This window comes from Pristis pectinata, chromosome 7, assembly GCF_009764475.1.
Source record: "Pristis pectinata isolate sPriPec2 chromosome 7, sPriPec2.1.pri, whole genome shotgun sequence".
Lineage (NCBI taxonomy): Eukaryota > Metazoa > Chordata > Chondrichthyes > Rhinopristiformes > Pristidae > Pristis > Pristis pectinata.
In genome coordinates, this window is record NC_067411.1 from 53,165,949 (window position 1) to 53,180,693 (window position 14,745).

Below are 14,745 nucleotides of genomic sequence, written 5' to 3' on the forward strand. Positions count from 1 at the left end.
AGATTTACCAGGATGTTGCCTGGTTTGGAGAGTATGAGTATGCATTATGAGGAGAGTCTCAGGGAGCTAGGGCTTTACTCATTGGAAAGAAGGAGGATGAGGGGAGACATGATAGATGTGTACAAAATATTAAGAGGCATAGATGGAGTAGACAGCCAGTTCCTCTTTCTCAGAGCACCAATGCTCAATACAAGAGGGCATGGCTTTAAAGTAATGGGTGGGACATTCAAGGGAGATATCAGAGGAAGGTTTTTTACCTAGAAGGTGGTTGGTGCATGGAATGTGCTGCCTGGGGTAGTGATGGAGGCAGGTACATTGGTCAAATTCAAGAGATTGCTAGATAAGCATATAGAGGAATTTAAAATAGAGGGATATGTGGGGGGTAGGTGTTAGATAGTCTTAGGCGAGGTTTAAAGGGTGGCACAACATTGTGGGCCAAAGGGCCTGTATTGTGCTGTACTGTTCTCTGATTCCATGTTTCTAATGTTTGTCAGAAGTTCCAGCACATCCTTCTTCTTAACATCAAGATGTTGTAGCTTATCAGCCTGTATGACATTGTCCTCAGAAACATCAAGGTCTCTCACAGGAACCAGAGTATTCGTTAAGGATCTCCATACCTCCTCCGACTCCAGGCATATGTTCCCTCCTCAATCCCTAACGTTTACTCCACGTATCTTGAGGTCCACGTCCATAGATCCCTCAAGGTTGCCACGCAGGTTGATAGAGTTGTTGAGAAGGCATATGGAGTGTTGGCCTTCATTAGTCGGGGGATTGAGTTCAAGAGCTGCGAGGTGATGTTGCAGCTCTATAGAACTCTGGTCTGACCACACTTGGAGTATTGTGTTCAGGTCTGGTTTCCTCATTATAGAAAGGATGTGGAAGCATTATAGAGAGGGAGCAGAGGAGATTTACCAGGATGTTGCCTGGATTGGAGAGCATGTCTTGAGTGAGCTAGAGCATGGTTGAGCCAGCTAGGGCTTTTCTCTTTGGAGAGAAGGAGGATGAGAGGTGACTTGATAGAGGTGTACAAGATGATGAGGCAAAGATCAAGTGGACAGTCAGACACATCTTCCCAGTGTGACAATGGCTAACACGAGGGGACATAATTTTAAAGTGATTGGAGGAAGGTATAACAGGAATGTCATAGGTAAGTTTTTTACACAGAGGGTGGTGGGTGCTTGGAACGCACTGCCGGCAGAGGTTGTGGGGGAAGATACATTAGGGGCACTTACAGTAAGAAACTATTAGATAGACACATGAATGATAGAAAAATAGGGGGCTATGTGGGAGGGAAGGGTTAGCTAGATCTTAGAGCAGGACAAAATGTCGGCACAGCATTGTGGACCAAAGGGCTATACTGTGCTATAGTGTTCTATGTTCTAAGTCTTTGTGATACTGTTGGTTCGAACTAATAAGGTTTAAATTGTACAATCATATAAATGCTAGCAAGCAATTCAGAACCATGAAATACTTTACAACCAGTTATTTCATTGCTCTATTTTAGATAATGGCAGCTGAACGAAACATATCTTGTCTACGTTACAGACACCCATTGAACCGTTTGAAGCATTGTGTATCCTTTGTTATACTGTTGGTTCTTGCTGATCAGGATTGAATGTTACAATGAATTAGAGGTTACCAAACAATTCAGAACCATGAAATACATACAATAAAATACTTTACATCCCGTAACTTCATTGGTTTATTCTAGATAATGACAGTGGAATGAAAAATATTTTGTCTAGGTTGCAAAAGCCATTAATTTATATGTAGTATTGAGGATTCTTTGTGAGTCCATTGGCTCAAGCTAAACAGGATTAGGTTGTACCTTCAAATAAGTGTTATCAAACAATTCAGGACCATGAAATAATAAAATAAAGGACTTTACCACCAGTTACATAATTGTTTTATTTTAGATTATGACAGTGGAATGAAACATATCCAGTTTACTTTGCAAATATCCATTTAGACTATCTGCACCATTGGGGATTCTTTCTGATACTGTGGGCTCCAACGAATAAGGATCAGATTGTACAATCAAATAAATTTTAGCAAACAATTCAGCGCAATGAAATAAATAAAATTAAGTACTTTACATCCAGATACTTCATTGTTTTATTTTAGCTAATGGCAGTGGAATGAAATATATTGAAATAATTGCTTTTCCAAGTAGCAAGGGCTTTGACTTGGACCAAGAAGTGGGACTCTCGGTGTGAGAAGTGGGAGACATATAAAGCAGTGAGTGTTGGGAGCCAGTTCTTTTCCAGATGTTTCCAGACAATATAAGAGGCATAGCTGTGAATTGTTAGGTGATAATTGAATGGGAAAGTAGCCAATTGGCAATAACCAATAAAAAGAAGGTAGGGTCAAATGAAGTGTTTATTCTTGGGGTGGACCAGTGTTAGAGTGGTTCTGGCTCATCTAGCAAGAAGTGGATACACGGTTGGTGGTTCAAGTCTCCCAGATAGCTACATCTGTGGGAGGTGCATCCAGCTGCAGCTCCTTAAAGACTGTATTAGGGAACTTGAGCTGCAGTTGGATGACCTTTGGCTCATATGGGAGAATGAGGAGGTGATAGATAAAAACTACAGGGAGGAGGCAGGTAGCTGGGAAGGGAATAGGCAGATAATGTAGAGTGGCTGTTCTCCACAATAACAGGTAATACTGATTTAGATACTATTTGGGGGGGGGGGGGGGGTAATGTACCAGGGAAAGCTGCAGTAGCCTGGTTGCTGGCACTGAGTCCAGCTCTGGCTCAGAAGGGGAGGGGGGAGAAAAAGAGATCAATAGTGATAAGAGACTCTAGTTAGGGAAGCAGACAGGAGATTCTGTGGATGTGAAAGACTCCTGGATGGTATGTTGCCTCCCAGGTGCCAGGGTTGTCTCAGATTGGGACCACAGCATTCCAAAGGGGTGGGTAAGTGGCCAGAAATCATGGTACATATTTCTACCAATGTGATAGGTATGAAAAGAGATGAGGTTCTGAAGAGGGAATATAGGGAGTTAAGTAGAAAGCTGAAAAGGAGGACCAATCTCTGGATTGCTGTTTGTGCCATGTGCTACTGAGGGTAAGAATAGTTTGATTTGATGGATGAATGTGTAGCTGAGAAATTGGTGCAGGGGGCATGGTTTCAGATTTGTGGATCATTGGGATCTCTTCTGGGGAAGGTATTATCTGCCTAAAGGGATGGGTTACACCTAAACTGGAGAGCTTGCTGGAACTGTTGGAGAGGTTTTAAACTAGTTAAGCATGGGGATGGGAGCCCCATAGGTCAGGTTGGTGCATTTAGTTTACAAGCAGATGCAGTGTGTAGAAAGACTGAGGAAGCATAAGCAGTTGAAAGGGCAAAGTTGCAGTCAGTTGGATGGGCTGAAGTGTGTCTACTTTAATGTGAGAAGTATCAGGAACTTGGAGTATGGGTAAAGCATGAAAGATGTAAAGCAATGGAATGACTGGTTGTTAAGTACTTTATTTTATGTACTTCATGGTTCTGAGTTGTTTAACTTTTATTTGATTGCTTAACTTAATCCTGTTGAGCTACAGCTAATGGAATCACAATCAATCAATGTTTCAAACAAGCTAAATGGGAATATGCAAAGTAAATTGTATATATTTTGTCCTTCTGCCATTATGAACAATGAAGTAATTGCTTGTATGGTATTTTAACTTACACATTTCATGGCTCAGGATTGTTTGGTAACCTAGGTAACTCTCAATTGTACAACACAATTCTAATTAGCTAAACCCAAAAGAATCTCAGAATTCTCAATGCTTTAAGAAGGCTAAAAGAGTGTCTGCAGTGCAGACTCTGTTTCATTCCACTGCCATTATCTAAATTAAAAGAATAAAATCACTGGTTGTAAGGTATTTTGTGTACTTCATTGTTCTGAATCACTTAGTAACATTTATTTGAATGTACAACTTAATCTTGATTAGATTGAGCCAATGGAATCAGAAATACTCAATGCTTCACATAAGCCAATGTCGGCAGGATATGTTCCACTGCTATTATCCAAAATAAAACAATGAAGGACTGGAGTGTAAGTTACTTATTTTATGCATTTCATGGTTCTAAATTGATTGGTAACTATTATTTGATTGTACTTATAGTGAAAGGTATCACAAAGAATACTCAAGGGTTCAAATTTGTTAAATGGGTCTTTCCAATGTAGACTGGATAGACTTCATTCCACTGCAATTATCTAAAATAGAACAATGAAGTAACTGTTAATGAAGTACCTTATGTTATGGTTTGGAATTATTTGCTAAACATTATTTGATTGGACAACTAATCCTGATTAACTGAAGGAAACAATCATAAAGAATGCTCACTGCTTCAAATAGGCTAAATGGGTGTTTTCAATATAAACTGATATATTTCATTCCACTGCCATTATCTAAAATATAGCAATTAAGTAACTGGTTGTAAGGTATTTTATTTTATGTACTTCATAGTTCTGAATTGTTTGCAAACCTTTATTTCATTGTACAACTTAATCCTGATGAGCTATAGCCAATGGAATCATAAAGAATCCTTAATCCTTCAGAGGCTAAATGGTGACTGCAATGTAGACTGGATATGTTTCATTCTACTGTCATTAGCTAAAACAAAACAATGAAGTAACTGCTTGTCTACTACTTTATTTTATGTATTTCCTGGCCCAGGATCATTGGTAACCTTTATTTGATTGTAGCACTTAATCCTGATTGACTAGACCCAATGGAATCTCAAAGAATCCTCTGCTTCAAGGAGGCTAAAAGGGTGTCTGCATTGCAGACTGGATATGTTTCATTCCACTGGCATTATCTAAAATAAAACAATGAAATCACTGCTTGTAAATTACTTTATTTTATGTATTTCATGGTTCTGAATCATTTGGTTACATTTACTTGAATGTACAACTTAATGCTAATTAATTTGAGCCAAAAGAATTACTAAGAATCCTCAATGCTTCACATAAGCTAAATGCTTTTTGCAATGTGGACAGGATATGTTTCATTCCACTACTATGCTCTAAAATAAAATAATGAAGTAACTGACTGTTACTTCAGAGTAGGCCAAGCCTCCAGTTCTGTCTCCAGGCCGTGGCCCCCACTGCCTCTGGTTCCAAACCCGGCCACCTTGAGGGCAAGACTTCTCATGCCACTGCTGGGTCTTACTGCTCCTTTTCATCCACCAGCACTCCCCATCCACCCCCTGGTCTCTTGTGCCTCCCCCTACCTCTCATACCCCCTTCACTCCACTGACCCCCCCCTTCCTCCCACCCCACACTCCCTGACCCCTCCAACCCTTCCCTCATTTCCTGACCCCAGCTCCAACCCTCTATCCTCCCCACTTCCCAGCTCCAACCCTTCCATGACTCCCTTGTCTGCTCATCCCTCCCCACTGATCTCCCTCTAGGCACTTATCCCTGCAACCTGCCCCTACACCTCTTCCTTTGCCACCATTCAGAGCCCTAAACAGTTCTTCCAGTTCTTCACATGCAAAGCTATTGGGGTCATTTATTGCATCCAGTGCTCCTGGTGTGGCCTCCTCTACATTGGTGAGACCCAAGGCAGATTGGAGGATTGCTTCATCTAGCACCTTTGCTCTGTCTGCTGCAACAGCCAGGATTTCCCAGTGGCCAGCCATTTTAATTCCACTTCACATTCCCACACTGACATGTCTGTCCACAGCCTCCTCAACTGCCCAGTTGAGGCTAAACAGATTAGAGGAACAGTACCTCCTATTCTGTTTTGGTAGTCTCCAAACCTGTTGATGTCAATTTCTCTAACTTCCAGAAACCACTGTCCCTGTACCCACCCCCTTCGGTCTTCCCTTATCCCTCTGGCCCCTTTACACTTTCTTTTTCCCCTCCCCTACCCTCATGACCTGCCCCACACCCACACTTTCCTGTTTTAAAAATGTTTTCTGCATTTCATAGTTCTGAATTGTTCAGGTAACCTTTATTTGATTGTGCAATTTATTCCTGATTAGCTAGTCCAAATGGAATTACAAAGAATCCTCAATGTTTCAGTTAGGGTAAATGGGTGGCTACGATGCAGACTGAATATGCTTCATTCCACTGTCATTATCTAAAAGGAAACAATGAAGTGATTGGTTGTAAAGTGCTTTATTTCATGTGTTTCATGGTTCTGAATCGTTTGGTATCCATTTATTTGAATGTACATCCTCGATGCTTCAAATAAGCTAAATGCTTCTTGCAATGTTGACAGGATATGCTTCATTCCAATAATATTATCTAAAATACTACAATGAAGTAACTTTATAAAGTAATGTAACTTAATAAAGTACTTTAGAACCATGAAATACATAAAATAAATTGTTGGTAAACTTCTTTCTACAATTTAATCTTGATTACATTTAGCAAAAGGTATCACAAATGATACTCAATGCTTCAACTAGGCTAAATGGGCGTTTGCAATGTAGATTGGATATCTTTCATTCCAGTGCTATTATCTAAAATAAAACAATAAAACAACTACAACTGGATGTAAAGTACCTTATGTATTTCTTGCTTCTGAATCATTCAATAATATTTATTTGATTGTGTAACTTAATCCTGATTAGTCAGATCCAGCAGTATCAGAAAGACTCCTCAATGATTCTTTTGCAATGTAGACTGGATACGTTTCATTCCACTGCCATTGTAAAAAAATAAAACAATGGAGTAACTAGTTCTAAAGAAGTTGTTTTATGTACTTCTGGCTCAGGATCATTTGGTAGTCTTTATTTGGTTGTACAACATAATCCTGATTAGTTTAGAGCCAATGGTATCAGAAAGAATCCTCAATGGTTCAATTTGTCCATATGAGAATAAGCAGTGTAGACTGGATATGTTTCATCCCACTGTCATTAACTAAAATAAAACAATTAGTACATTTATTTCATGGTTCTGAATCGTTTGTTAACATTTGTTTGATCATACAACTTAATCTGTACTCAAAGAAAGTGTCACAAAGAATTCTCAATGTTTCATAAAAGGCCAAATGAGTATTTGCAAACTAGACATGTTTCATTCTGCTGCCATTATCTAAAATAAAACAATTAAGTGAATTTAATATTCTTTATGTATTTTATAGTTCTGAAACATTTGCTAACCTTTATTTAATTGTACAAATTAACCCTTATTAGTTACAGCCAATGACATGACAATGAATTGTCAATGCTTCAAATAGGCTAAATGGGTACTAGCAAAGTATTCTTGATTTTATCATTTAACTGCAATTATCTCAAATGAGAGAAGGAACTGATTGTACTGTACCTTATTTTTTGTTTCTTGGTTCTGAATCATTCGGCAACATTTATTTGATCATACAACTTAATCCTGATTAGTTAGAGCCAATGGTATCAGGAAAAAATCCTCATGCTTCAAATTGGCTATTTGGATTTTTGCAATGAAGATAGGATGTGCTTCATTCCACTGTCATTATCAAAAATAAAACAATGAAGTAATGATGTAAAGTACTAATTTTATATATTTCATGGTTCTGAATCATTTGATTTGATTGTACAACATAATCTCCTGATTAGCCTGTGCCAACTGAATCGCAAAGAATACTCAATGCTTCAAATAGGCTAAATGAGTATTTGCAATGCAGACTGGACTTGTTTCATTCCACTGCCATCATCTAAAACAAAACAATGCATTATCTGATTGTAAAGTACTTTATAATACAATGAAGTCACTGGTTGCAAAGTAATTCTGAATCATTTGGTAACTTTTTGAATGTACTACTTAATCCTGATTAGCATAAAACAGTGGTATCACAAAGACAACTCACTGCTTCAAATGGACTAAATAGGTGTTACTATGTAGACTGGATATGTTTCATTCCACTGCCATTAATGAACTGTTTATAAGATACTTTATTTCATGTACTTCATTCTGAATCATCTGAAACTTTGTTTGTACAAATTAATCCTGTTTACATTGGAGCCAACAGAATCACAAAATCCTCAATGCTTCAAATAGGCTCAGTGATTTTTGCAATTAAGCCTGGATATGGTTCTTTACACTACCATTATCTGTAATAAAACAATGAAGAAACTTGCTGTAAATAACATTGTTTTATGTAGTTCATGATTATGAATCATTTGCTAATGTTTATTTGATTGTATAACTTAATCCAGTAGTATCTCTGACTCCTCAATGCTACAAATAGGCAAAGTGGGTCTTTGCAATTTAGACTGGATATGTTTAATTCCCTGTCATTATCCAAAATAAAACAATGAAGTAACTGTTTCTAAAGTACTTTATTTTGTGTATTTCATTTTTCTGAATTGTTTTGTAACCTTGATTGTACAACAATCTTGACTAGTAAGAGCCAACAGTATGAAAAAGAATTTGCAATGGTTTTATTTAGTTATAAGTTTTTGCATGTAGAGTAGATATGTTTCATTGTACAGCCATTAGCTAAAATAAAACTATGAAGTAACTGAATGTAAAGTATGTTATTTTATTTCATGGTTCTGAATTGTTAACCTTTATTTGATTGTACTAATTAATTAGTTACTGCCAATGTTTCAAATAGGCCAAATGGGTACTTGCAAAGCAGATTTGATGTTTTTCATTGGACTGCAATTATCTCAAATAAAGGAATGAAGGAACTGGTTCTAAAGTACTCAAGTTTATGTATTCCTTGTTTCTGAATTGTTCGGTAATGTTTATTTGATTGTACAACTTAATCCTGTGAGCTATAGCCAGCAGGATCACAAAAACTCCTCGATGCTTCAAATAGGCTAAACGGATATATGCAATGTAGACTGGATATGTTTCATTCTGTCATTATCTAAAATAAACAATGAAATAATGGGTTGTAGAGAAACAAAGGACTTCAGATGCTGGAACCTAGTGAGAAAACAAGATGCTGAGGAACTCAGCAGGTCAGGCAGCATCCATGGAGAAAAGCAGATGGTTAACATTTCAGATCAGGACCCTTCAGGACTGAAGATAGGAAAAGGGGAAGGCCAATATATTGGGGGAATAATAGAGCAGTGATAGGTGGATTAAAGAGGGGAGACAGGGTGGGCACAAGGTGGTGACAGGTAGATGCAGGTAAGAGACAGTGATAGGCAAATGCTGGTGAGGAGGGGAGAGCCGATCCACTGGAGTGTGGGTTAAAGGTATGGGTGGGGGTGGGGGGGGGGGGGGGAGAGAGGAAAAGGAGAGGAAAAAATGGTGATGAGAAAAAAGATAGGCTAGGAAGGGGAAGAAGAGGCAATGTTGGGGGGTAGGGGGGAAGGGGTTGGTTTACTTAGTAGGAGAATTTGGTGTTCATCCCGTTAGGCTGTAAAAGTCCAAGACAGAAGATGAAGTGTTGTTTGTCCAGTTTGTGTTTGGACTTCTCCCAGCAGTGGAGGAGGCCAAGGTCTGACATATCTGTGATGGAGTGGGAGGGAGAATTGAAGTGACAGACAACGGGGAGATGCAGATCATGGTAATGGACAGAGTGCAGGTGCTCTACGAAATGGTCACCTAGTCTGCGTTTAGTCTCGCCAATGTAGAGGAGGCCACACTTGGAGCACCAAATGCAGTAGATGATATTGGGGGGGGTGGGTGCAGGTAAATCTCTGTCTCACCTGAAAGGACTGTTTGGGTCCTTGGTTGGAGGTGGTGTAGGGGCTGGTGTTACACCTATGACGGGGGCAGTGGAAAGTCCCTGGGGTGGGAGTGTAATGGATGGAGAGGGAGGAGTGAACAAGGAAGTTGCGGAGAGAGTGGTCCCTGCAAAAGGCTGAATGGGGTGGGGAGGGGAAGATGTGATTGTTGGTGGGGTCACGTTGGAGATGGCAGAAGTGGCGAAGAATGATGTTGTTGGATACATAGGCTGGTGGGAGGAAATGTGAGGACAAGGGGTCCCTATCCCTGTTGGGTCTGAGAGCAGAGGTGTGGGAAATGGCAGAGATGCAGGTGCGAGCTCTCTCGACCACAGTGGGAGGGAAGCCACGGTTAGTAAAGAAGTTGGACATCTCTGATGTCCTGGAGTGGAAAGCCTCATCATCGGAGCAGATGTGGTAGAAGCGAGGAAATTGAGAGAAAGGGATAATGTCCTTGCAAGAGACAGGGTGAGAAGAGCTGTAATCAAGATAGCTGTGGGCATCACTGGATTTGTAGATGTTGGTGGATAATGGATCTCCTGAGATATATTGAGAGAGAGGTATCAGAGTGGGACAGGAGTAGTGAGTGGGACAGGAGTAGTGAGTGGGAGTGGATGGGGGGTGGAACAAGAAAGGGAGCAGGAGGAGAGGTCAGGGCAGAGGAAAGGGGAGAGCTCAGAACGGGTCATCGGAAGGGGGGGGGTTAGGAGTAGTCAGGAGGAGGTGCAAGGTGGGGTGCAGAATTAGAGGCAGATGGCGGAAGAAACAGAGCAGATGGCAAAGCCTGGAGAGAGGGAGGCAGGGGGTGAGAGGAGCAGAGAGTGGTGTAGGGCGGAAACAGAGGTGACTGGGTGAAGTAGGCCAGAGGACCTCGCGGTGGTGGGGACCTCTGTCTCCGAGCAGGCGAGGCGGGGTGGAGGTGGTGGCGGAGGACCGTGTGGCAGTAGGAACTTCCGACTCGGGGGTGGGGGGAGTGGGAATTTCCCACTCGGAGCGAGTGGGCGGGAACCTACGACAGAGCGGGCAGGGGGGAGGGGAGGGGGCGATGTTGGGGAGGGAGGCACACTCGGAGCGGGCGGCGGGGGAGGGGTGGAGGAAGGGGGAGTGGGGACGTTGGGGAGGGAACCAACTCGGAGCGGGCGGGCGGGCGGGGGTCTGGAGGCGGGCGATCTTGCGTTCTTTGACGGGGTGAGGAAAGCGCAGAATCGTCCAGTGAGAGCGTGGATACGGCAGGGAATAACGGAGCGCGAGGCCCGGAGCAGTGGGAGAAAGATGGCCAGATCGTAAAGTACTTAATTTTATGTATTTCATGGTTCTAAATCGTTGGTAACCTTTATTTCATTGTACAATTTAATCTTGATTACTTATAACGTAAGGTATCACAAAGAATACTCAATGCTACAAACAGGCTAAATCGGTTTTGCAGAGTAGATAGGGAATGTTTCATTCCAGTGCCATTATCTGAAATAAAATAATAAATCACATGGATGTAATGAAATTTATTTTATGTATTTCTTGGTTCTCAATCCTTTGGTAACGTTCTTTTGATTATACAACGTAATCCTCATTAGTTCGAACCAGTGGTATCACAAGTGGTATGCTTCAAATAGGCAAAATGGGTGTTTACAATGTAGACTGCATATGATTCATTCTGTTGCCATTATCTAAAATTAAAAATGAAGTAACGTCTTTCAAAATTCATTATTTTCTGTATTTCGTCGTTCTGAGTCGTTTGGTAACCTTTGTTTGATTGTACAGCTTAGTCCTGATTAGATAGACCCAACGGAATCACAAAGTATCCTCAATGCTTCAATTTGGCTAAACGGTTGGCTCCAATGCAGACTGAATATGCTTCTTTCCACTGCCATTATCTAAAATAAAGCGATGAAGTAATTGGTTGTAAAATGCTTTATTTCATGTATTTGTTGTGAATCATTTGGTAACCGTTTATTTGAATGTACAACTTAATCCTAATGAGTTTCGGCCAACGGAATCACATAGAATCCTTGATGCTTCAAATAAGCTAAATGCTTCTTGCAATGTAGACAGGATATGTTTCATTCCATTACCGTTATCTAAAATACTACAATAAAGTAACTGATTGTAAAGTACTTTATTTTATTATTTCATGGTTCTAAAATATTGGTAAACTTTATTGCATTCTACAATTTAATCTTGATTACTTTTAATGAAAGGTATCGCAAAAGATACTCAATGCTTCAACTGGGCGAAATGGGTGTTTGCAATATAGATTTGATATCTTTCATTCCATTGCCATTATCTAAGATAAAACAATGAAGTAATTGGTTCTGAAGTACTTTATTTTATGCATTTTGTGGTTCAGGATCGTTTGGTAACTTTTATTTAATTGTACAACATAATCATGATTAATTTAAAGCCAACAGTATCAGGAAGAATCCTCAATGCTTCAATTTGGATATATGCCGTGTTTCATTCCATTGCCATTAACTAAAATAAAACAATGATGTAACTGGATGTGAAGTATGTTATTTTATTTATTTCATGGTTCTGAATCATTTGCTAATTATTTGATCATACAACTTAATCCTGACTAGTTGGAGCCAATGGTATCAGAAAGAATCCTCAATGGTTCAGATTGGCTATTTTGATGTTTGCAATGCAGACTGGATATGTTCCTTTCCACTGCCCCTATCTAAAATAAAACAATGAAGTAACTGGTTGTAAAATAATTTACTTTATGTATTTCATGTTCTGAATTGTTTGGTATCACTTATTTGAATGTGCACCTTAGTCCTGATCAGCTTGAGCCAACAGTACCACAAAGACAACTCATAACATAATGAACTGTTTATAAAGTACTTTAATGTATTTCATCATTCTAAATCATATAGTAACCTTTCTTTGATTATACTAATTTGTAAACTTTATTTGATTGTACAACATAATCCTGATTATTTAGAGCCAACAGTGTCAGAAAGAATCCTCAGTGTTTCAAATTGGTTATTTTAGTTTTTACAATGTAAAGTGGATATGTTTCTTTCAACTGCCACTAACTAAAATGGAACAATGAAGTAACTAAATGTAAAGTATGTAATTTAATTTATTGCATGGTTCTGAATGGTTTGCTAACCCTTATTTGGTTGTACAACGTTATGCTTATTAGTTACAATGAACAGTATGAGAAAGAATCCTCAATGCTTCAAATAGGCTAAATGGGTACTTGCAAAGGAGACAATGTCTTTCATTCAACTGCAATTATCTCAAATAAAAGAATGAAGGAACTATTTCTAAACTATTTTATTTTATACATGTTTCCCAGTCATTGGGAAATGTTTATTTGATTGTATGATTTAATCCTGATTTGTTAGAACTAACAGTATCCCAAAGAATGCTTCAAACAGGCTATATGGATGTTTGCAATCTAGACTAGATATGTTTCATTCCTCTGCCTTTATCTAAAGTAAAGCAAGTAACTATCTGGTTGTAAATTTTATGTATTTCTTTGTGCTGAATCATCTAATAACATTCATTTGATTTGACAACATAATCCTGATGAGTTAGAGCCACCCTTCTAACAAAAAATGCTTCAAAGAAGCTAAACGGGTGTTTTCATAGTAGACTGGTTATGTTTCATTCCACTGCCATTATCTAAAAGGAAACAATAAAGCAACTGGATGGGAAGAACTTTATTTCATGTATTTCATGGTTGCCAGTTGGTTGCTAACATTTATTTGTACAGTTCAATCCTTATTAGTTAAACCCAATGGTTTCACAAAGAATCATCGAAGCTTCAAAGAGTTTAAGTGGGTGTCTGCAATGTAGACTGGATGTATTTCGTTCCACTGCCAGAATCTAAAATAAAACAACAAAACAACTAGATGTAACAAACTTTATGAATTTCATGGCTCTCAGCCGTTTGGTAACCTGTATTTGATTGTACAGCTTAATCCTGATGTGTTCGAGCCAACGGTATCACAAGGAATTCTTAATGCTTCAATTAGGCTAAATGCTAAAATGTAGACTAGATATTTTTTATTCCATTAACTAAAATAACAACAATGAAGTAACTTTGTCAAGTACATTATTTTATATATTTCATGGTTGTGAAAAGTTTGCTAACCTTTATTTAATTGTACAACTTAATCCTGGAATGTAGACTGGATATGTTTCAATTCTCTGCAATTATCTAAAATAAAACAATTAACTATCTTCTGGTAAATTACTTAATTTTATGTATTTCATGGTTCTGAATCATTTGCTAACCTTTATTTTGATTGTGCAAATTAATCATCATCAGTTTGAGCCAACAGTATGACAAAGAATCTTCAATGCTTCAAATAGGCTAAATAGGTATTTGTAAAGTAGACTTAATGTGTTTCATTCAACTGCATTTATCTCAAATAGAAGAAAGAAGTAACTGGTTCTAAAGTACTTTATTTTTATGTTACTTCTTGGTTCTGAATTGTTTGATGAAATTTCTTTGTACAACTTAATCCTGATGAATTGGATCTAACGTTATCTCAAAGAACCCTCAATGCTTCAAATAGTCTAAATGAGTGTTTGCAACGCAGACTGCAGATGCCATTATCTAAAATAAAACAATGAAGTCACTGTTTCTAAAGTATTTTATTTTATGTATCTCATGGCTCTGAATCCTTTGGTAACATTTATTTGAATGTACAACATAATCCTGATTAGTTAGAGCCAACAGTACAACAAAGAATGCTTCAAAGAGGCTAAATGGTTGTCTGCAAAGTAGATTGGATATCTTTCATTCCACTGCCATTGCCTAAAATAAAAGAATAAAGCAACTTGATGATAAGAACTTTATTATGTATTATATGGTTCTAAATTGTTTGCTAACCTTTATTTGATTGTACAACTTAATGCGTATTAGTTAGTGCAAGTGGTATGACAAAGAATCCTCAATGCCTCAGATAATCCAAATGGGTATTTGCAAAGTAGACTGCATGTATTTTATTCTACTGAGATTATCTTAAATAAAACAGTAAAGTCACTGGTTGTAACATATTTCATTTTTCGTATTTTATGGTTCTGAATCAGTTGGTAACGTGTGAATGTATGACTTAATCCTGATTAGCTTGAGCCAACAGAATCATAAGCCTCAATGCTTCATATAAACTAAATGTTTTTTGTAATG